The following is a 24,182-nucleotide window of genomic DNA, read 5'->3' as shown; positions in this document are numbered from 1 at the left end:
ACTTATTTGCAACTTATGCGCATTTAAAGATTACATTTATTCAAGAATGGTAAAGGTAATACACAGAAATGGAAATACAAATTCTGTGCCACCCACCGAAGATCTTGGAGCGGGGCCCCGGCCCCCTTTAGCAACCATATTAAACCAAGTGTCGGGCTCACAGTCGCAATGGCCGACTTGGCAGTTCTGTCTCTGATGGTAGATCTGGGTACACAAATAGATTAAAATGATATTGCATTATTGTAAAGTTGGTGACGTCTGGTTACCAATTTTTCTAGTGCGATCGCGAACAGAAAATCATCCAGAAGAGGAAATGCGTTAGTATATGATTGGATAGCAGAAAAATCTCTCTGCCTATTGCAATTCCCATAGGATGGCGTGAACTGGGAAGCCCACGGAGGTGATTGGTATTCTTCTTATCTAAAATATAAGGACTGCAATTCGTACTGAGATCTATCATCAGCTATAAGGCACATGGACCTGATCTGCTTGTACGCTCTCCACTGCAACCTTTCATTCCGATTTCATCATCGGAATCTGAATTCAATGTACATGGCAAGAGTGGCTGTTTTCCACATGAAAATGTACGTGAGCCACACAAAACTGGATAAATAATCTGGTGCGAAATTTAAATTCTTCTGCAGACTCAAAAAAAATATTTAAAAAAACTATTCTCTCCAGAGGCATCATTTCCTTATAGACAAGTCGGTTCCACAATTTTCTCATGAAGACTCATTTGTCTTTTGCAGAATATTTCTAAATTAATTGACTGCTCTAAGGGATTTGGCGTAGGACTCAAGTGAATGGAGGCTTTCATTGATTCTTTCAAAACTAGCTGTTTTCCTTCTGGGAAACATTTATTCTTCTGTTTCAATTTACGTATTTAGTTCAGTTAAAGGAGATTTATGAAAGCCTCAAACTTTTTAATAAAGCTAAATATGAAGGGCATAATTTGCTACTTTGTGGAGACTTGATGATTATGCGTACGTTGTTGGTCAGCAATCGGATTACTAAGAAAGCAATGGCCATGCAAAGAGAGCCTTGTGCCAGTTTCGAAAAAAATATTGAACACGAAAGCCTAGAGGATCCAACGAAAATCATATCAACTCTACTTCATTTGTATCAAATGTTGAGCATTTTCATTGGGCCACAGATATGAAGGTTAACTTCAAATGAGCAGTTGAGATCCTAATCTTTTAAATATTTATTATGATCCTTATGATCATAATAAATATTTAAAAGATTAGGATGTAAAATGAACAGTGATTTTTGCACTCGTGTGTAATTTTTTTTCTTCATTTTAATTGTTTTGTTCATTTTATATATAAAAGATACACATTGCTATTTTGATTGATTATATAAAATTTAAATGGGATAAAACGTGTTTTCTTTAACCCCAGTTTAAGGAAAAGTAGTTTTGAATTCAACGAAGCAAACTTAGGGAAGTTTGCTATGTTCAATTTTTGATTTGCAGCCTTGTGTAATTTGGCTTAAAAAGTTAAGCCAATGAATGAAACAGTGCCCTACTAAATCATAAAATATTTTGATGTCCACTGCGATGCTAAAGAATTTCTCTGTTTGTCATCCTTTTAGGAAAGGTCTAAGGTTCGATTTCCACCGCAGACCTCGAAGAAATTCTTTAACTTTTCCAGTCTGAGTTGTATTTTCTTGCCTAAAAAGGTGTACGCGTTTTCTCATTGAAGATCAGGGTTTTCCGCCATATATGCAAGCCAGCCTAGAATACCACAGTTTGTAGACACAGTACACTGACGCGGTGTGATCCTACATGCATTGGTGCTTACGTGCTTTCTAACTGAACTTTTCTTTCCATCAATTTCTGGCTAAACCTTTTGGTACCTGAAAGAAACGAAGGAAGTATAAATTTTTATCATAGGACATCGGTAGCCATGACACTCATGTACTGAAGTAATGACCTTGCGAGTAGTACAGTGAATAGAATCACTGCCCTCCCCTCAAGGTCCGAGTTCGAATCCCGTCAGTGACTTGAGAATTATGGGCTTTTTCAACAACGTGGCTGAGTTAGTCAAGTTTTGAAGCATGGGTTGCATGGTTTTCCCTCCCGGAAGCTCGAGTTCTTCCTCAAGCAAACGGGCAAATCGACCGTAGAATACACACAACAGCCATAATATAATCTGATAAAATAATCTGATCTGTGCGGTCTTGCGGGTGTATAAGAGATTTTTTTTTTCCACTTACCACTTGATTTTTTGGGTTCGATTCCTGCCCACTGGGCGAACCAAGGCTTTTCCAAGTGGACATTTTTGGACGGAGGTATAGGAGCCACAGGATTTTTTCCATCCCAAGATAAACAAGAAAACCGACCGCCATCTTTCTATCGAACATAAAATAAAAGTAAAATCTATGCTTCGTAATAATATAAATGCATTGTCTTTTTATCCTTGTGGTGTCCACAAAACTCACATTTTCTTCTATGTTGAAAGCTTTAAAATCATACCGATCATCTTCTATTTATTATTTTAATAATAATAATAAAAAAACTGCCCATTCCACAATTTATTCGTTGACCTTTGACATTTGTTATTTCGCAATTGGTACACACACGCACATCAAGATGTTCAAATTAGCCTGAAAAGTTAAAGAAAACGAACTGGTGTTAACCTTTCTAGACCGTCTCATTAGCAGCTGTGTGTGTGTGTGTGGGGCCACACATGTAGTCGACCATCAATCACTGTCGCGATGTCAACACATTAAATGTGGCAGGATGTGTGGAGTGTCACACACAATCACCTTTGGAGTACTTGACATTCGGCGGGAGTAGGGAAAAATGGCACGCAAGTGACCCGTTGATAGCGGCAGGGAAGAAGGAAAGTTGACACCGCTTTCATCGTAACACGGTTACCAGCAATCCGAGAAACTGGAGTCAGCATTGTGTGTCTTGGCTCTCAAACAACTTGTCGGGTTTTTTTGTAGCTTAATGGCAACGCCTACCAGTGCTTAAAGCAACTGATAGTGAGATGAATTAAGAGAATGGAAAAAGAAAGACAGATGGCAGAAGTAACTCGTTTATTATGGGTACTTGTTGCACATTTCTTACTGCGTAATCTTGAAAAGGACCTAGGTAAATCCTTAAGATCGTGGCTAAATAATGGTCCTTGCCCTCAAATAGAATTAATTATTAAATGTAATTCTGAAGGGTCTAGAAGGCAAGAAAGGTAGCATTAGGTGATTGACAATGTTTTTTTACAATATTTACAATGAAGTCAAGTTTATTCATTTGATCCAGAAACATACAAACAGATTTTTCATCCAGAAACATAGAAAACAGATTGTTAACTTCTTTAAGTTGGAGTCCGAATTAAGTTGGGACGCCTGTGGATTTGCAATCCAGACGATCCCAAGCGTTAATTATACATTGACCGAGTGGGGGGATTAACGCTTGGTTATTCCCCTCCCCTCTGGAAAACTGGAAGTTTACATTTTCGTTGACATGAGAAAAATGGAGATAAAATTCATTTAACTGGGACGTTAAGAGATTCGCTGACTGATGCTTCATTCATGGACCCTTCTTTGAGGAACAAAAGAATTGATGAGCAAGCCATTAGCAGAGAATGGTTCTAATATTGCCAGTGGTCAAACCAAGCGAAGTACAAAACAAAAAAAAAAAAAAAACGAAATTGAATTCTTAAGGTAAAAATTTTGCATTTTAAATTGCAGGATGGGTAGTTAAGAGCTAAGTCAAGGGGGGGGAGGGGTTATGTTCCACAAAGATGACTGAGATCGGCTTGGACTCGTAGAAAGTAGTGAGACAAATGTGGAATTCAGAAGGTTGAATCGGTTATTAAGAGCGTGGTGGCTGCAGTAGGCTTAGCTGTGCCTAATCATCATATCTCCGATAAGCTGGTCGATTCTGATCTTTAACACTTGTCCTTCCCTTGACGATCCTTAAATGGGAAAATCCATCCTGGCTGACGTGAGGAGAGGCTGCTTCCAGTTGTTGTTTTCAGGTGCTTGCAACGTGTACAGTTGGGGGACCGAGAGGGGAGTGATAGATGTTCAAAGATAAATTCCATCCTCCATGTATTTCAGCGTCGTTCGCTACTAGACCTTCTCTTACGAATGCCGTGGTAGATCCCCGTGCTCGAGCTTTGTTTCTTTCCGATGATGTGGGACGCGCAGTATCGTGCGCGTGTTTGCGGCCGCAACTTCTCAGCCCAGCAATTGCTTTATCTTTACCTACGGTCGGGACGTGGATGCAATCACACGCCGGGACTCGTTGACTTGGAGATGAGGCGTAGCGTGGCATGCAAAACTGCCGTGCGAAGTCGATCGTTTCAACCCCCATCCCCATATCTCTCCCCATCCACCCGTAGAGATTGTGACGTTTCCTTCGGCTCAACATCGCCATGAAATGTACATTAGCCACGCGGAGCAGTTCGTGACACAAACAGGCAGGGTATTTTTTCCTGGAGGGAGGACCCGTAACGGAGGAGCCTCCCTCCATTTCTCATCCCTCGTGCCGCCACACAGGGACAGTTCCAAGTGTGTACGGGATCGACGTGAAAAATGGAGTCGTCTCTGCGTGGTTATGGCGACACTGTCGGGAATACAGAGACAATGCAAAAGACGACACTCGATTGGATCCGCCAGTCCAACGGGGGTTGCAGACGCGAAAAATCACCTCTAAAAGGGGATTCCTTTGCGATTCTAACCGCTTTATTTTTTACAGTCTGCTGGAGGACCGTCCGCTACGGGGAGTGTTTTCGCTGTGGGAGAAATGCGAGAATGCGCCAGGTATTATTACAAAAGCGGGCGAAGGTTCTTTACTTTTCGAACACCGAAAGATTGCGTTAACTGAATGAAACCCTTCGGGGGTTCATTGAGGGAAAATCGCCATTTCAGTTTGTTCCCATTTTTAAATTTAAAAAAAATATATTAATATTCCACCGGCCTTTTTAAGTGTCCTTGTACCAAGTTTGGTTACCGTAGTCCTCTGGGTCATGTTCTGAATTCCGGGACTGGGCTGGCAAACGGGAATTCTGCTAATTACCGATCGTGCAGAGCAGTTAGCAAAGTTCGCGCAACTTGCGTGTTCTTCAGCGACCATTTTGACTCTTTGTTTGGATCTTTGTTTGGACTCTAGAAAACTTCGCGATATCACAGAATGGGACCGAATCATTAAAGGCGGGCGCTCCCCTCTCCTCTTCAAATATCCCCTATGATAATTGCACTCATTCTTTGGATTCAGCTCGTACAAATATTCGCCAGATCTTAGCGTTAACACTGATGGACTGAAACTGCTGTCCCCATTAGATGGCAATCGCTGTGCGTGTGTAATTCCTCCAATGAAGTCCGGTTGTACTGTACAGTGGGTGTCTCGTTCGAGTACATAATTTCCTTTTGCGTTTGTATCAAACCCTTTTTTTTAAACGGAATTAAACCACTTTCTTAACAAATCGCTTTGGGAGAAGCAAAAGCAATTTTTGGTCACTTCGCTGATATCTTTGGGATAACTTCGTTTTCATCACACGATTTGCTGAAGGGGACGAATAGCCAGTGTGTTCGTGTGTGCGCGCGCGTACTCACGCACTTGCTCTGGCAACAGGTGCAAGATGCTAATTTAAAATTAACGTATTCCCACAAAACTCATAATTTCCCCTTTACTACGCTCCCCCCCCCCTCTCTCTCTCTCTCTGCAACGAGTAACATAAAGTGTGCTCGTGCATTATTTATTCCCCTTCTCATTTGCGGCAGTCTCGACGACACTGCGAACGAAGGACGTGCAACAGGTGATGTGAAGCAAAATCGAACGCAACAGCAGCTGAACCCCGTAGACCGTCGATAAAGCGCGATTGAAATGCAGCACCCATAGACGCCCATTTGCCGTGGACTTGGCCAGGTCATCGTGTTCGATGTGTTGTCTAACAACATATCGGCCCTCATCAGCGCAACTTAACGCGTGCAAGAGACCGACACCTCGTCGTGATTGAGGCACAGATGGAAGCGATGCGATATTAGGGACGCCGTAATGACCGCTGGTTACTTAAACGTTACAACTGTTGACCGCCGGGAGCGAGCCATACGAGTGTAGTTAGGGTGCGGCTAATCCTCGCGACTATCCGTATGTCTTCGCTTATGACCGAACTTCTCCACCTGGTATTAGAATTTGACATCCCGTCCCGACAAATTCGGATGTCTCGAGCGTATTCGGCACTCTACATGCGTGTCACACGTTGCCGGGCACGATCGTGTTTTAAAAAAGTCCACTCGGTGCAGATGCAGACCCACAAAGCTCGGCGAAAGGGAGATAAAAACTAGCGATCGCCTATAAAGCGAATCAATCCATTAAAAGTAGTTTTCCTCCACCCCTGCCTTCCCTCCACCACGCTGCATTCGACATTTAAGAATCGGAATTTCGTTTATTTACGAGGCCAATTAAATTATGCGCGTTAAGTTGACGTTTTAAATGAACTGTCGCTTTTCTAACTTTAATTTTGCGTTTGTTTATTTTTCTCATTGAAAGAGAGGACAAAAAACGTTTCTTTGACTTCTTTCAGAGAAGGCAGGAAGAGTAATGGAGACAAAGCAGAATAAACATGGCCGTAGACCAAGCGAATGTCGCTGAATGAAGAGAAAGATTAGGAAACATTTACGAATCACGGCTCGAAAGGAAGGAAAGAAAATAATGAGGCTAGAAGAGGATAAATAACGCTTATTTATGATGTATAAGGAACTAAGGATATGAGGTGTTTGTAAACGTGTTGTTCGGTTGGTTTACTGTTTGTAATAATACAAAACCAGAGGTATAAAACCATATCTCCAACCACCAACTAACTCCAGAGAGAGAGAGAGTTGCATTATGAAAAAAAGGGAAAAAAAAGCCAGTAAGAGTTCGTCCCGACGGGATTCGAACTCGTTCTTTTCTACATGTATCCAATAAGAAATGAATGAATAGAGTAGAGATTGACAGGTAGTGGCACACAACGTCCGAGTCCACTTTATTATTAATCTACAAACACTGGACCATGCACCCTCGTGGAGAACGCGATAGTTATGGAAAAGACCTGGGTTTGAATCCCCTTCTATTGAAGGGGATTCAAACCCAGGTCTTTTTTTATAGGAAGAATTTTTATAGGTTATTCCCCCGCCATTGCCGAATTAGTCGGTCTTTGTACTTGGCTTTTACCTCTGGATGGTTTTTCATCCAGCAAAACAAACAAGCTGACTACAGAATATACAGCGACGTCTCATAGTTATTCAAAGTATCAGACAGGGCAGAACTGTCTTAGTCGTTTGCTTGACCCAGGCTTTTTCAGTCCCTGAACTCCCCTCTAGACTTCTGTACTCTTTAAATCTGTTGTGGTAGTCAGTGCCTCATTTATCGAGACGTAATTGTAAAATATGCTTCTTGTAGTTTCCAGTGTTCCTATTTAAACTATTCATTCCTTTAATTTTGAAGATAAACGTATAATCCCAGAAATCTTGACCGCAAAGCTTACTAAAATTCCACTCTTCCACCTCACCTACTGCTCTGTATATTGGCTAGCCTAACATCTTTTTGTTTCCTTCTGAAGAAAAGTATTTGTTTATTCTTAACAAACTAGGTGTTAATGGTATTTATAGTTTACAGCATGATTTCTCATAACTGACCTAGAAACGAATGGATACCCATTCCATATTGCTTTAGCGTACAGTTGGAGAAACTGCATAAACAGAACTTTTTTATTTGCATATAAAGAAGAATGTTGGTCTTTGCTATAAAAAGTTATCAACTTTCACACGCATTCTATTTCAATGAAATAATGGTTTAAAAATGTCTCTTATATTCATATACTGAATATATTCTATAATTTTTGAGTGAGGAGGGGATTGTTCGTTGGTTTTTCCCCCTTATGGCTAATTTACCGTATTCTTAATCACGATATCGCGTAAGGGGTTTTGGACTTCAATTATGGAAGTGATGTAATGAGACGGTTTCCATTCCTCTGTGCTAGAAAGGAGTAGCAGAATTTTTAGGTCATGGAATAGCGACGCCTGAAATCTTTTTCATAAACTACCACGACTCCTTCGACTAAACTTCTACGAGGAACTGGAGTGATTGCCTCCCATCAGCCCTACCAATCTCATCCTTGTTCCCAAACTGTTTTCTTCTGCTGGTAAGCCTGCATCTTGTGAAATTATAAATTGGTTGCCTGGACTTAGCTAACAAATCGATCACTAACACAATTAATCAATCTTCACATGCCTGCCACTGAATTAGCAGACTGTGTACGTGCTGGTGCAGTCCACGGTAACCTTCTACTGGCGAATTTATGATGAGTTTAATCATCTGCTTCATAAATTTATCCCACAAAAACTATCCTTTGTGAAGGAGGAAATATTCGAGTAGTTCACATTAAGTGAACTCCAAAGCCACGGGACAACGAGAGATAGCCTGGATGGGTGTGCGCGCGCACGCACGCCTCTGAAATCTGCGTGGTCTCTGATTGAAGGACCCCAAGTACAGCGGGGCATACTTTCTTGCACAGTAACTGAATGCTTGACATTGTATAAAATATTGGAAAAAATCATCCTTGAATGGAACTTATGCATCTTGTATTTTCATGGGCGTTAACTTCAGGTCCCCACCCCATTATTTAAGAAGAAATCAAGGATGCAAAGACTGAAACAGCCATTTATTGTAGAAACATCTCATTGAAAAGTGACCCAATCATCTATACAAGCATCTCACTGAAAAGTGGACCAGAACATTAATATCATTCATAACAACAAATGTTTAAAAATCGGTTAGGCATAGTGGAATCACATTGGGAGCTTTATACTTAAATGATTTACTGATTTAAAAATTAGTTAATTAACCCGATTAACTCTTTAATAAAGTAATTGTCAATTCATCGATGGCTATGGCTGCATAATTCGATCTGAGAATGATGTTAACCATATGAGCTTGATTTTAACCCCTTTTAAGAAAGAAATAGTTGAGAAATCCTTATAATTTCAGTGGGTAAGTTACTCCATACACTACTCTTGTGACAATAATGCCCTGGAGATAGATCATTGCCACAGGAGATGTCTTGACTGAATGGAAACTGGTTTCGCTAGTATAACATCATTTGGATGGCCACCTTTTTCAAAAAGTAAAAGGTGCTTCCTCAGATCTTGCGCAGTCTCCTTGCATTCGGAACTTGATTGCCTTTACAACATATTTCCCTTACAGTCCTGGCAGTTTCTAACTCTGTGGATCAATAGTGAGCAAAGTGAAGGCAAATCTTGCAGAGCTAACTCCGATATACTGATGGTTTTTTTCTGTAAATAGACTTAAATCTTCGTTCTGCAATTTTAATTCATCGGAAAGCACAGATTCATTACCTTCCGACAAGGGACTTTTTCTTCCTGTGGCAAGGGTGAAGATTTACAATTTTCAATTAGATTTAAATAAATAAACGGAGATTCCGAATTGAGTTGCTTGCTTACTTCGTGGAATTCTTCTCGATGACTTCTCCCCACTGGAATAAATCTTCCGTCATCGTTCTGTGGACATCCAGGTACCAATTTCGGAGCAAACGTCTCCCTCCAGCGAGAATAAAAATGAGGCTTTCGGTGAGGCGCTGCTGTTGGCTAAATAACGCCACCATCTTATCTTAAAAGGAGTTTCGGAGGTGTCTTTAGAAAACCCTTTCGCCCCGGTAAAAGTCAAAACTCTCTTTATTTCGAGCTGTGAATACACAAATCACCACTTTTGTTCCAGGTTCGGGCAATGGGGTAACTACAGGTCGCGAGCAGCTGTTTCCTGTGGATAGCCATTGTTAGCGAACCCCAGTTAATTCCCCCGAAGACAAAACCACACAATGTAGCGCTGCAAAGGAACTTAACTTGCCCGCACATTTTACACGTTGTTTTACTCACGCCAACGCGATGAAAGCGTTCACTATGGCACGTGGACGCGACTGTGATTGTTACATGCGGAAGTTACGGCAGATGGCGGCAAAGAGCACAGAGACATGACAGCAGGGCGTTGCGGACACGGATCAGTGCGCTCCTATTTTTCTCCTCTTGTCCGCGCTATCCAGAATATACGCGATCTGAGATGTAGTGCTGGCTAATTAGAGGTCTCGCGACTTAAAATCATCCTCGTACCACCTCTGCTAAAGACTAAGCGCTGCAAGCACCCTAACAGTTGGCTGATTACAATGTGCACTCTCTCTAAACTTCTTCACGGTGGATGCTTTAAAAAGTTATCTTGTTTACATATTTGATAAATGACCGTTTTATTATTTTAGCCTTCATTCTATCACGTGAGCGTTGCCACCCCCCTCCCTCCGCTTTATTTCATCGTCTGTTCCCTTTATACCTATATCTTACAATTTTTAATCCCCTTCTTTTTGCTTAGTTTCATTACAGGAGAAAGTGCAATTCCATTTCAATTTATAAGTATCCATCCCCTTTGTTCTGTCTATCTTATTTTACCATCAACGTTCTTATCAGTTTCGTAGGGTTCATTCATAATCTTCACGGTCATCTTTCTTCACACAAACCTAAACTAAAATATTTGATGCACAGTCCAGTGCTGTTTCTTTATAATACAATTTTCCAGCCTTCAGTGAGTGTTCCCTTGTCTTTGACACCGAGCCGATAATCCAGGGATCCATCCTGGAGTTTTACTAATATGGATACTGTAATGTCATTATACATTCCGAAAATGCACATACTGGGATGGATTACAGGCAAAGACTGCAAGATTTAGCAACACCTCCAGAGGACACTGGGAGAAATACAGCGGGTGAGGACTTTTTTTAGATTATATTACGATGTCCATCTGAGTGCGCTTAAATTTAATAATCATTATATTTGTAGGTCGCGTTGCTTCATGGATTGCATTATTTATGTATATAAACATTGTTTTTAAATAAACCAATCTTCTGTTTGCATAAATAATGAATACAGACCAGATGGCACAACCAGTTAAAAGTAGAATACAAAAGGCACGAATACTCAGTTAGATTGAGGAGAATGGGACGAGAAAAAGACTTTGATCTCTTCCCGTGATTGTTAACAGAATGTGAGCAATCACGTGAAAGTAAAACAGGACCAAGTCTTGGTTTAGACCAAGTAATTGCATTTGGACTTGGTCCGCTGCTCGTTATCAATGAAATCATGAATACAGTTGTCTGTAACGTTCTGAACAGTTCTGTCATTCTGCAGCGTGGCGTTTCTTTGGAGAGGGAAGCTGAATTTCAGTCAGCACCATAACTCTCCTTGTCGCAAGCCACGGTCAATACAAAAGCAGTTTGAGGAAGAAAAATGTGGATGAAATGTGATCCGAATCCATTTCAATCCTAGACCTTAATAAAACTGAATAACAGTTGAGCGCTGGAAATCATGTCCTGTTTCAAGCAAAGAAGCAAGGTTCCAGTCACCACATACAAAATACTTTCAGAAAAGTCCATCAGAGGATTATTGATGTCACTAAAGTTCACGCGGGTTATATCCGATATTATAACTTTCTTTTCGTGGTGAACTGGGGAATGCGAATAATATTTCGAGTGAGACCAACCTCCTTTGAGGATGGATGTCGCACACTTCGTCACATGAGTTTCTGTCCCACAGTTATGCTAAGTTAGACCGAGAAATCAGCAGCTGGATTTTGTGAGTATTGACTATGCCCTGTAGAACTGGAATGAGATTCTAAGGGAGAGATCATAAGCCAAGATCCTATCTAATATAGATTAGATAGGATCTTGGTTAGATAGGAATTAGTTTGTATCACGGCCCTTCCAGACCGGGCGGAAGTGATCTGGGTTCGAATCCGGTATAGACTGGAGGAGCTTTTATCGAGAATTTTGCCATCGTGGGCTAGTTAGGTCGTTCTAGTGAAAGAGTTGGTTTTTTCTCCCAGAAACTGGTTTTTTGTCCAGCAAACAGGAAAAGCAACCAAAGGATACACGCTGTTGCAGACACTCGTATTCTGTAGTTGCCTTACATCTGCCACTGTAGTGTGTGATTTAGTGATTAACAGACTGAATGATTTGTGTTTTCCTGTCCTATCTGAAAATAGTTTACGTTAACTCATTCATGGGGAAACTGCATTGCTATTGCTGTCAGTATACCAAAGAAATTTCAGCCGCGTTCTTATACTTGACATCGACGGTGTTGCATTCTTAAGCGCAGATATAAGTACTAATGCAAATGTATTATACATGCACCCTATGCGTGTGCACATGTATGTCTATAAGGCGCAATAAAAAAAGAGAAACGTGGCAAATGCCTTTCTTCAGCGCGAGCCTTTTTCTCTACAGCTGCCGTCTCCAGTTACTCCACTGAGCACTTTTTGTTTGTCTTGGCAACGAGAAACCTTGTTTTTGAAAGGTGCTAATGTTGCACGAGTCTTGACGCAGGTGGTCGTCTTCACTCCGAAATGAGTTTTCTTTCAACTGGCGCCATTTTGAAATTACCGCACTCCACTACATCCTCCCATCCCCCGCAAATGGGGATGACTTTGATTTCTTGGCAATTTCTGCTTTTTCAAAATCTGCAGGGACTTTGTGGCTGCTTTCCCTTTTCTGCAGATTCCGAATGTCCGTTTTTTTTTTTTTTTTTGGTTTATTTGTTTAGTCGCACGTGAGATGCTCAGCTGTCAAATGAAATGTGTTGTCTTGTCTCGAAGATCCCAAAGTTAATTTTCTACCACAACTTTAGCACGCTTGGAGTGGCTCGTCTATTCAGAGCAGCAGTTTTATATTTTGACCAAATTACTAATTATATCCGCCTAACATTCTTTTATTCGATCCGGGTTCTGTATATTCATCTAATAGAAATCACCCCTTAATGACAATCCCACGGAATACGCGTACAAAATATTGATCAGTATGATTTTAGAATATTTAGATACTGAAAAAGAAAAAATAAATTCTCAAAGCAGATACTCGTTTGTATCCAGATTCAAAATCGTTACGTGGTATCGATACACTTCAGTATAAACCAAAAGATGTTTCAAATTCTTTTAACTTCGAATGGCCTTCTGTGCAGCTGTTTGTATTATCCCTTGTAGACCACACCATCTTACACACATTCCTTGAGGAAAAGGTTCTGGTTCGATTCCTATCTTCTACTGAAGTTGAGAAATATTTACCATCTCGATAGGAGGAACTTTATTCTTATTCTTTTTAAACACGGCGGCCGAGTTATCCAGGCTATCTATTCCAAATATGGACACACTACTCGGAATCGAATTATATTGCCTGTAAGTTCCTTAAAGCGACAACTACTCGAGAATGGAAATGCCCTGATAAATGTAAAAAAGAAAAATTAAATTCTACGCTGAATTTGTTTTCGCTAAGATTCGCATCGTATATACACAAACGAGATGTGGCAGTAAAATTCCTGGACTGGTGCAATAAAAAGAATAGGACGTGAAGGAGCTCAAAAATGGTTTTATTTTTATTCAAAGTAATCACCACCTGATTGAATGCACTTATTAAACGGTTCTAGGAGTTTCTGAGAAGTGTCAGCGAAGGTATCCAAAGAGATTATGTTCAGTTCGGCGGTAACGTTTTAATTCGTGTCCTCAACATCTTGAATGCTGTTTCCTTTGAGGGCAGCTGTCATCTTGGGAAAGAGGAAGTCTGTTGATGCCAGATCAGAACAGTAGGATGGATGGTTGATGTGTATAATGCCATGTTTCGTCAGAAATGTGGGCTAACTCGGAAAATGCTCTTCAATAGTCTTTGAAGCACCTTCGAAAAACATGATCAGCATCGTCTTGATCCTGGACTTCTGTAGACGAAACCTTTTGGGCCTTTGTGTGATTTTGAAATCCATTGCATCCTCTGAGGCGTCGTTTCTGGGTCGTACTGAAATATCCAACACTCATCTCCAGTGACAATACAGTAGAGGAAATTAGGATTGTCTGGATGAAGTTTTTGCATGATAGCCCTCGTTGTAGCTTCTACTCATCCGTGAGGCAGTGCGGCACAAATTTTTCACAGACCTTGTTTTCTCTAAATCTTCATGCAGCATTTGAAAAATCGTCTCAACCACCATCTGTTGGACGAAGTTTGAACTACAACATAACACTTCCGTTTATTTTCAAACTCATCGAACATGACCACAACGGGACCATTTCAGAAACTTTATTGCCACACTTCGTATATATATGTACATATATGCGAAGTTTGGTTAAAGTTCAAGTTCTTCATTCATTCTCTTTAACCAACTGAAGATATATATGTACATATATATCTTCAGTTGGTTAAAGAGAATGAATGAAGAACTTGGTAAGGAATATAAGGAGAAAAGTTTTATTTATGAACTATTTTATGGAGGGGGGAATACTGCTTTTTGAAAAGAAACTTTCTGCAAATAGTTAAAAAAAAAAATCAAAATGTTACTTAATTGTATTTTTCATAAAAATGTGACATTATAATTATTATTATTTCTCATAGAGCCAGTCACAGGCTTTGATTGAGAGGCGCAGTTTGTATATATAATCCATTATACAATTTCCCTTATTATTTATACATATCGTTCAGTTTTTATGAGTAGGCTATAATAATATTTTTGCATTTTAAACATTAATCATATTACAGAACGAACAGAATATTTTAATGACCAAGTTTTTTTTTTTTTTTATTTATTTATTTTTATGGCTCGTGCCTCGAGTCTCGTGAATATTCACTGGCAAAAAAGCAGCAAGAGTTTTTTGTGCTTAAAGAAACTTCACCTCTGAAAACTGTTGAGAGAGTGACTTTAGGAATTATAATTAAATAATAATTATAATAATTATAATTAAATTTTAATATGCGTAGCTTCATATTGGGATGCATTAATTTTTTCTACACATAATTATTATAAAATGAATAACTAATAAATTCATCCATCCAATTAAATGCCGAATAACATTCGGCATTGAATTGGATGAATATTCACAACTGTCATAAATCTAAGAACACCACAGCTCTAACACGACTGCGTGCAATGGACTTACAATGTGTATTGACCTTGTAGATGTCAGTAATCGTTAGGCCAGTAATCATTAAATCAAGTTAGCTGCCATTCCGTGGCAACTAACTTAATGATTACCACCCTCCAAGGTCAATGCCCTCCACAATTACTGCCGTGGACTCAATCCTAGAATAATTCTGAAACCGTGTATAAAATAGCAAGTATGATACTCTAAGTACCAAGCTTTTCAAAAGTAATTCATGCCGTTTATTTGGGATTCAAGATGCACTGTTTTGCAGAAAGTCCAAGTCTACCACTGCGGATGTATGCAAATGCTCGTCACAACCACACCTGGAACTAATTCTTTTTATTCTGTTCGCCAACGGGCTTCTGCGCACCCCTCCAGTAATTCGCTAGTTGCAACGAAAGCGCTACACCGCATTCTCTACTACTGGCAATTTATTTATAATTTCGAAAAGAACACAAGAAATCCTTTGAATTCAGCGGACCAGGATGGTCACTAATAATAATAAGAAGAAACAAGTAGTCCTTAAATTCTAAGCTTTGAATATTCTTACTATCTCCATTAGTCAAACGTTAATTTAATTAACTGTTGGTTATTGAAGGAAGGACTGAAGTTCTCATAAAGAATAAAGAATTCTAACAGCTATTGTCAAAGAAAGTTGACGCTTAATATACGTTCTTTTTTATACTTCTGCACCACCATCAAGTCAGAGGAATTTACAATGAATCATGTATACAATCATTAATCGTGTTTAGCAGTCATGAGCTTGAATTACGGTCCACTCAAAGAGCGTGTGCTACTGCACTGTCGCTCCTGACCACTCTGCTTCTTCAGACCTAACATATCAAGTAACAACTTCAGCGTACCTGTGAAAGAGGGATCCCACAGGGTGGAGTTCTTTCTGCGTCTCTACTTGCAGCAGCCCTGGAATGAATATAGATAAATCGGCGCAGATTTCTCTCAAAGAAACAAAATCCAGATATAACAAAATTACAGTCGATTGGTGGTCGAATCTTTTTGAACAAATATTGACCACAGAATCACTTGATATCGGGAACTTCGCTCCCCACTTCTGGAATGATAAAAAAAAACAAAAAAAAAAAAAACAATGCGGGCCGTTGAACAAGAACTAACTGGCCTGCAAAATCAAAGCTTAATGATGTTTATAGCCTGAGATACATAATGCTCACAACCCTTTATGCACCGTTCATCTGCTCTCTGGCTCCTAGTTTCACATTTTACAAAATTCCTAGGATCGGAGTAGTGGATTCTTAAATAGTTCGCGGGAATACACGTGTCATTTAAAGATCTCCTCCCCCTTCCCTCCCATCAGCCGAAACACTACTGAAATTTCATGTTGCAACTGGGAAACTCGTAGTTCTAGCTCGGCTGGTTGAGGGTCAAATCAATGCACCAGATGTTTCTTGTGTCGTGGCAACGCCTCTCGACAATCATGGCGCTTAGGGAACTCTTTACTCCTCTTGTGATCTCAGTTAAGGAATCTGGAATGCCTGAAACAGATGCTTCCCATTAACAGCTTCGAAGTCGTCATTTCCCTTGTCAAACATGTTGAAAGACCATGCGAGATTCTTCCTTGAGACAAGAGCCCTTTGTTTCAAAGGGTTCTTGTCTATATATATAACGTTTGGAATCAAACACTGCTGAACTTACAATTTTTGCAACTAAAATCAAATAATGCTGTTCTGTACAGTTTCTTAGGGACTTTTGCAAGCACGTAAGTAACCTTAACTTGAACTATTGTAACTAGAGCTGCTTTTCAAACTAATTTACAAAAGATTTCCTAACTACATATTAGAAAATGTTGAATCGTGGGGTTTTCAAATCGTGGGGTTTTCATTCTCATATTCCAAGCAGCGTTTTAATTTACCTATTTTTATTGGTTATTAATTCTTCGGTCGTTATCGGTATTATCTAGAAAATGTGCTAAGTGACACGAATTTCGTAGGAAAACATAAGGGGAACATTTTTCGAGACAGTTTTAAGATGTACGTATCCTCTAGCTGTGCAGGGATCTTCTTGACCTTGATCCAGACATATCTGACCAATGTATTCTTTCATTGGAATGGGGGTGCGATAGTCATATTAGCAAGAGCGCAAAGCTGTACTGAGTGGAATGTGCGGGGTTCGAGACCAGCTGTCGGTAGTCGTGGATTTCTTCCTCAGTATCTTGAGTTAGTCAGTCTCAAGGCCGGGTGCTATTAGCGAGTCAAATCCAAGGATCCTGTCTAGAAATGCCTTCAAAATAAATAAATTGGAATGGGGAACAACCAGTCAGCCAGCCGGGATGAGAAGATAGTTGTCTTAGAAGTTGAGCAAGCTAAGGAGTTAAACTGATAAATAAATAAGGCCACGCAGTATCTTAAATTTCGTATTCTGTGGTTGTTTCGCTTGTTTGCTTGATTTAAAATCGGAATTTCCTGATGGAAAAGAATATTTCACACTAGTTCGCTATCAACTAATCTATACACTGCGTGGAAAAGCCCATAAAGTTCTTCCTACTGCCGAGAATCGAACTCATGCTTTTTCCACACGATGTGGAAGAAATGCGGCCGTAGGGATACCCTGCTAGGAAGAAAGGAAGGCAGCTTTTCAGTTGTGGAAATATCTTGCAGTGGAAAAAAAAAAACTTATGGACTTGCAAATGATCTGCTCTGTCTGATGGACAGAAAAGAAGTTGCCAAATTTCAATATTAGAGCTCTTCGAAGAGTGACCAGTAAGAATCGATGTGGGAATGTCATTGCAATGACACAGAATTAACGAGTCGACTGGCCTCCACGAGAGTACAATTGTCCTATAGATTGCATCAGTATGGAGAGGTTGTCGCTTTCAAGATTCTAAACCACGCAAGCAACAAAGCGATGTACCATTGATGAATGGCAGTGTGGAGCGACGATTTGTACTTGACCTTTTTCTTGTGAAGTGGATGAAATAGTTTTGTCTTCAACCATCTGAATCTTGAGTGGGAAAACGCCTCTTGGGATGGTCTTAGTGCACTCGTTCTTCTCATTAGCATGCAAGTTGGTTTAATGCCACTCCACTGCTTGGCTGTATTTTGTAAACCTAAGCAAATGCCATTATTATTACTGACCTATTCAACCTGCTGTGACAACCTACTGGAAAGTAGGTTCTCATAGGAGTTAAATCTCTTTGCAGCGCGCTGCAAAGAGATTGTTAATTCAGTTAAAAAAATAAACAAAAATTAAATAATAATAAAATAAACAAAAATTAAATAATAATAAAATAAATAGCAAATAATGGCTAAATCAATATAAATTCGAAGACTGTTGGAGTATAAGGGCTAATAAACTTTGGAAGACCTTTACAACAAATAAAAGGCAGAAACTCAAAAAGGGAGAAATAAAGAAAGAAGTCGTGGTATCTAATGAAAATACTGTCTTCACCTCGATAAATGCCCGTTATTTATATTAACTCCGCTTATAATTGAGAAACACCTCTAAGGAACAGAGTTATTCCCTCCAATACGGAAATGTCTGTGTCAAGTGTACAGGCTGGTAATTACTGCCCTTGAGGACGACCCTTTACGTCCGCAGCCGGACTCATCCATCTTTCCGACGGACCACGACAAGTTGCCCTCCAGACTACTTCGTCTGTAGGGACCAATTAGTTTGTCAGCACGAGATAGATTAGATATTACCTCCAAGGTCAAGCTATCTGCCTCTTGCTGCTCTGACGTACCCGTCAAATACGCTCGTCTCCTCTAGCATTTTGCTCGAGGAAAATGACCCGGTGCCACAGAGAGGCGTTTGTTGGGGCCAGGTCGCTATGGCGACGTGAGAAAACAGGTGCTACACCTTGTCAGGTGTATCCGTCAGGCTACTTAATAAAGTGCGCCCGGTTACCATGGATACAGCTACTGTTGACCGGTAGGGGATGACCTCAACGCCATTGTCCCTCGATGTTCTTTGCACAGCGAAACGAGAGTAAAGGGTGGGCGATTTAAAGTCATTTGAGGAGGTGGTGGAGACATTTCACTTCAAAGTTAAGATGGTTTTAAAATATCTTGTTGAATACAGCGTAGAATGGAGTCTTCGCTGTGATATCTTAAGCAAAACTAGAGAAAAAGCAAGAAAGGGAACGGCTGCTGAAGAAAATTACATATGTCAACGGGAAGGGGGGGGGTTGCGTGTGTGTGGTGTTCATAGAAATGCCTCTTTAATCACTCAATTCTAGAAGGGACATTTATGAAGCAGAAAACAGAATGTACCTTTTTTTTTCCACGAATATTTCATTGTGCAATTGTCATATCTGACTGAAGGGGGATTTATAAACATTCTATTCGTAATAACACGAGCTATACAAGTGAAATCAATATTTAAAAATTACTTCTAGATAACAACAAGATTGCATTGCATTTGATATTAATTTCTACTTGTTTAAAAGAGTGTCCAACCGAATCCACAAAGACACCTGGTATATCTGAAGAGATTCCCCCTGTGGTTCATGTATGCAAAGACACTGAGAAGTTGGAAGAGTGTACAGAAAACGAGATTTTCTCTAGTGGGCACTACACGCGCATAAAGTCATTACCAAAAAAAAAGGATCGTTTGACACCTTACTCAATGATAGTCCTCGATTTCGATGTTGCTCTTCGCAATCTCTTATACGACTGAATTTGAGAACTTGTCCATCGCTGGATTTGCCCCGCTATAATCGGATGTTTGCGCATAAATTGCGACAAGAATTAAGAAAATGAATCGCGAGTGTCGCCCTCATCCTGAGGGATGTTCCTTTTTCAGGTGCGCGAGAACCAGCGAGGAAGAAATCAACAGATCGAGTCTTTTACGTTCATTTAAGTGGAAAAATAACGCGGACAAAATACAGGGGGGGAATGTACGGCGACGTGAAATGTTGGCATCACCCAGTTCGTAGTGTGACGTACCAAAGCACACTAGAAGAACCTCGTAGGGAGCGACTCGTGAGCGCGCGCGCGCACGCACGCACACATACACACAGACGAGAAAAACGCAAGAAGCATTACATTGTCTGTCAACTGGAAGTGTAATTTGTAAAGACATTTGCAGAGGCAGCGCTGAAATATGTTGTTCCACCGGATGGAAGCAGTCGGCTGGACGTGGGAGACGGACGGAGAAAGGGGGAACTCCAGGGGCGGGAAAAGATATAAATCACTCAATAGACGTCATAGGCCTGTGATTGCAGCTTGCTTGCATCGATTCCTGATTGAATTCAGTGGCTTGAGATTGATTAACTGAAAGAAATATATTGAAACGCGGACCGAAACATGCAATCCGAATAAAATAATTATGCATTGTAAGGCCCGGTCCTTCCTCCACCCTGACCTGTGCGCTAAGCCTACAACACTCGCTTGCAGGCTACCAGCTGGCGTCTGGACTGCACGGACTGCCTGTGTCGTAACCGATGCCTTAATAAAAGTTCGGGTGATGGATTTCACTTTGATGGAGGGCTGCGGGGAGAGGAGTAGGGGGTGGTACTTTTGAACTGTGCCTGTTTCTGAACACTGCGCCGTTCTTAACCGACGGGGTAGCACGTGTGCTGGAAGGTAGGAGGGTGGGTAAGGTTAGGAAATTAGCGTTCGTCATGAAAGAAAAGGGGGGGGGGAGGACCTCAGTGGCGGAACAAACCAAGGAGGGTGGAAGTATATGTTTTGTACACTATGTTATGTTCATTAGAGGGAACTTTTTTATCTCCCCTTTAATAATGTTTTTTCTTCGAGGTTTTTCGCGTGTTTTTTACTCGCCTCATCATCACAGCTATCTGCTTGGACACTCTGCCTGCTCTTAGATCATCGGATGGAGACGAGTCGTTTGACGTTAATCCAACGATAGGAGATGACGAGACGGTTTAAAATGTCTCCGACACATTGTCACGCTGACCCCCCAATGCTTAATTTATCGTTTGGGCAGTATTTGGGGGGAAGTCGGCGGTTAATCGTACCACTCGCAACTGAGGTGCGCGTGCAGATCTCTCAAAATACCGTCGAAATGCCAGCAAATTTGTTCCAGCGCTCTTCTGTGGACAGTGACAAACGTTGCGAATTTTTTTTAAAAATGTAATTTGAAAAAAGAAGTACTTTGTGAACATCTGATTCTGAAAAAGTACGAGAGTGAGCTCAAGAGAAGCTCAAAGTATTTCAGAAAGCAAAAATGCAAACAGTATTTTGTCTTCAAGTATTTGTTTACAATTCTTTTTTTAAAATTTTAGTCAGCTGATATGAGTTATAATGCGTGTGCTTGTATACCACTGTTGTGTTGAAAAAGACATCGGTGCACATACCTAAATTTGTTATAAATGGGCCTCTGTGTTGGGTGGTGCCACCGACTCCTATCAAGCTCGAAGATAGTCGAAGCTAATTATCTTTTCTGTGTCCTTTTCACACGTGTACTTCTACAAGCAAGGCTGATGAAAGGAAAGGGAAGGACTGCTGCAAGGGCCCGTTAGTAAACGAATGGCAGTGGAATCAATTATTTCTGTGCATGCCACGCTAATTTTGTTCTAGGCCTCTCCCGAATTTGGATGGCGTTTCATGTTGCTCACTTCTAGCCAAAATAATTTTTATCCACGCTGACTCAGGAATAGCCACGATGATCTGATTGGAAGGACCAAGGAAGAGACACAGGAGAAACTTTTATTTTTTGAGGGGGGAGATGGGCAAGTAAATAACCGGCCGAAGAAAAAAAGAGAATGTTATTAGAACTTCGGAGAAGAGAATTTCAAGATACTGAGTTCTAGTTTGAGTTGCGTGGACCACTTTTTTGGACTGCGAGGTTAATGAAGGTGAATTGGGAATTATAATCAGTCGTCCCAAATTACACTTCTGTACTAGAGATTAACGTCATGGCAGAGTGAACCCGGGTTCTTACGAAGGCCGCATAGAAAATGGCAGCATCATCATAAGGTGAATTTAGTTTGTGATAAGTTTGGTTTTATTGTATTCTGATAGACAGTCAACGGAATTTGCTATTGACTTATATCAGAGGTATTCAGCTTTTTGGTGATGCGCTTCTTACAGTTTTCTTGACGACCATTGTACCTTCGTTATTTTCTTTTTTAACTGCGACATTTATGTCCAAATAGATTTTCGAGAAAAGACTGTTTATAATATCGTTGACGATTGATGAATTATCCATTTAATTCCCCTCCACCCACCACTGCTCCAGACCACGAAATTTGATCAAATTTAGTATGATAAGATAAGAACTCTGTTGCAGGACAGCGAACCGTTCTGATGCCTTAATATAAGCGTTGAATTTATTGCACCAATTAGTTGCTGTCAAAGAAATTTCTACCATCTGATGATTTAGTCAATTGTTAAAATTAACAGCACGAGTCGTTTATTTTGGTAACGACTTTACTTGGAAGAATACTGATCAGCGTATTAATATAATTGAGAATTATAATATTTTACTTCTATCTTCGCAATATTGAGAGTATGTGAACACGCTTCATTTGATAAACAAATGTGTTGCTGTTGTGTGATCGTTGTACGTTTACCCTCATGATACCATTCCATTCCTAATTTGCAGTTCAGAGAGTACACAAAGTTCCTGACACAAGCTTATGTAAACTGGTTGCATTCGCGCGACAATTAAGACAAGATGTGGTCCTTGAGAAGCAAAGAGATCGCCCCTTTAAGATTGGCGCAAATTATTGGATATTCTCTGCAGCAGAGGTGGAAGGCTGTCAAAATATCCAGTAATTAGCATACGAAGACTTCATGCTCTGTATCCTAATTTGTGATTTAATTATATGATACGCAGTCGTAGATTCCACTTTGACTCGACTTGATACGCATCCGCTACAATCTGTGGAACCCTCTTCTCTTTCTGACGTTATATCCCATCGTATTTATGCTCTTTATGTGAGCACTATAAATATAGTCAATGTGAATAGCAAAATTAAATTTAAAAGAATTCAAAGAAAATGAGAAACTGCTGAAATGGGATCAGCAAAGAGATTGTCCCTTTAAGATTAGCGCAAAGAAACTCAGTCTGTGATCAATCAGCGCTTTCTACAGGTTGGCTTTTTTTTTTCGGATCGACAAATCGGAATTGCGAGTTTAAAACCTTACTTACTTATTACCTCTACTTAAGACCAAAGTGAGTGATTGCAGTTAAACATCACTACGTATATATTGAACATTTTTATCTTAATCTTACCTGCATTTTGTTTTTTTCTGTAAGTTTATTTTAGATCCAGTTTTTCTGCCTTATCCAAGAGTTGTTATTCTGATTGCACTGTCGCTAATATTGATTGATCTCCAAAGGAACAGGCTTCTTTAAAGGAGTCGTCAGGATCCACTTGCAATCATTTATTCTGAAAATGCATATTATTCTCAGGATTAGACAGTTACCTCTCGCACCTGTACACCATTAAAAAAAGTATTCAACATTTCTAAAATCAAATTCTGCATCGACCAAACTGGTGGAATTCTTAAAGGGCATTTCAGTTGGGTATGTAGTTAGCCGAGGGAGTCGGGGTCTTCCCTGTGACTTGTTCCGGGTTTTACAGCCCACAAAGCATGCACATCGGCCCTTGAACACATACGGACATATAATTTCAATTTGTTGTCCGCTCAGAATCTGCTGAGATGATTCAGTGTGCAAAGAGAAACACCACCAAGAGGGCAGGGGATAATATCAGTATGGGTAAGCCCCTGAACTAGGGATTTCGCTTATTCTGATATTATGGCCAAGGTAATTTAATTCCTTGATAAAAAGGACTTGAGTATAAAGCTAAGGACTTTTCATCAAGAACCTGAACCATTAAGACAAAGGATGGTTGTATAATTAATGTATCCAGAAGATGACTTCGACAACACACAGACTGGTTTCGATTGAGTTCCTTAACTCACTCATAATCGCCAACTTTCAAGAGTATTAATTAAAAATGAATTAATGAAATTCCTGAATGTCTGGTTGATTTTTCTTGAGTTAAAGAACTGGACAAATATTCCATAAGTTATAATTACATAATAGGATTTTTCAAGGGCTTAACAAAACAAGCATATGCATATTTGTACACTATTAACCTCTAAGAGGATCACTGTGTGACACCATATTATATATCAGGGTTCGTTAACTACAGAAATTTTCGAGTACACAGATTATTTTTAATTTTCCAGTAATATGGCTAGGTCCCAAAAAGGTCATTAGTAATGGGAGGTCATATCTGCCCTAAACAACCTGCTGGAAACACAAGAATGCCCTGTTCAACAGC

The 24,182-nt window shown here is 40.1% G+C and overlaps 1 protein-coding gene across 7 annotated transcripts in view; it reads left to right on the top strand.

The window, feature by feature from the left end:
* Nucleotides 1–24,182, top strand: part of LOC150078494 (one cut domain family member 2-like) — a 352,098-nt gene that overhangs the window by 161,894 nt on the left and 166,022 nt on the right. The gene's annotated exons all lie outside the window — the stretch shown is intronic.

The sequence above is a fragment of the Mastigoproctus giganteus genome, chromosome 11 (genome assembly GCF_048544385.1).
Source record: "Mastigoproctus giganteus isolate SK-2022 chromosome 11, ASM4854438v1, whole genome shotgun sequence".
Classification (NCBI taxonomy): Eukaryota; Metazoa; Arthropoda; class Arachnida; order Uropygi; family Thelyphonidae; genus Mastigoproctus; species Mastigoproctus giganteus.
This window is presented reverse-complemented; position numbering and strand designations above follow the sequence as displayed.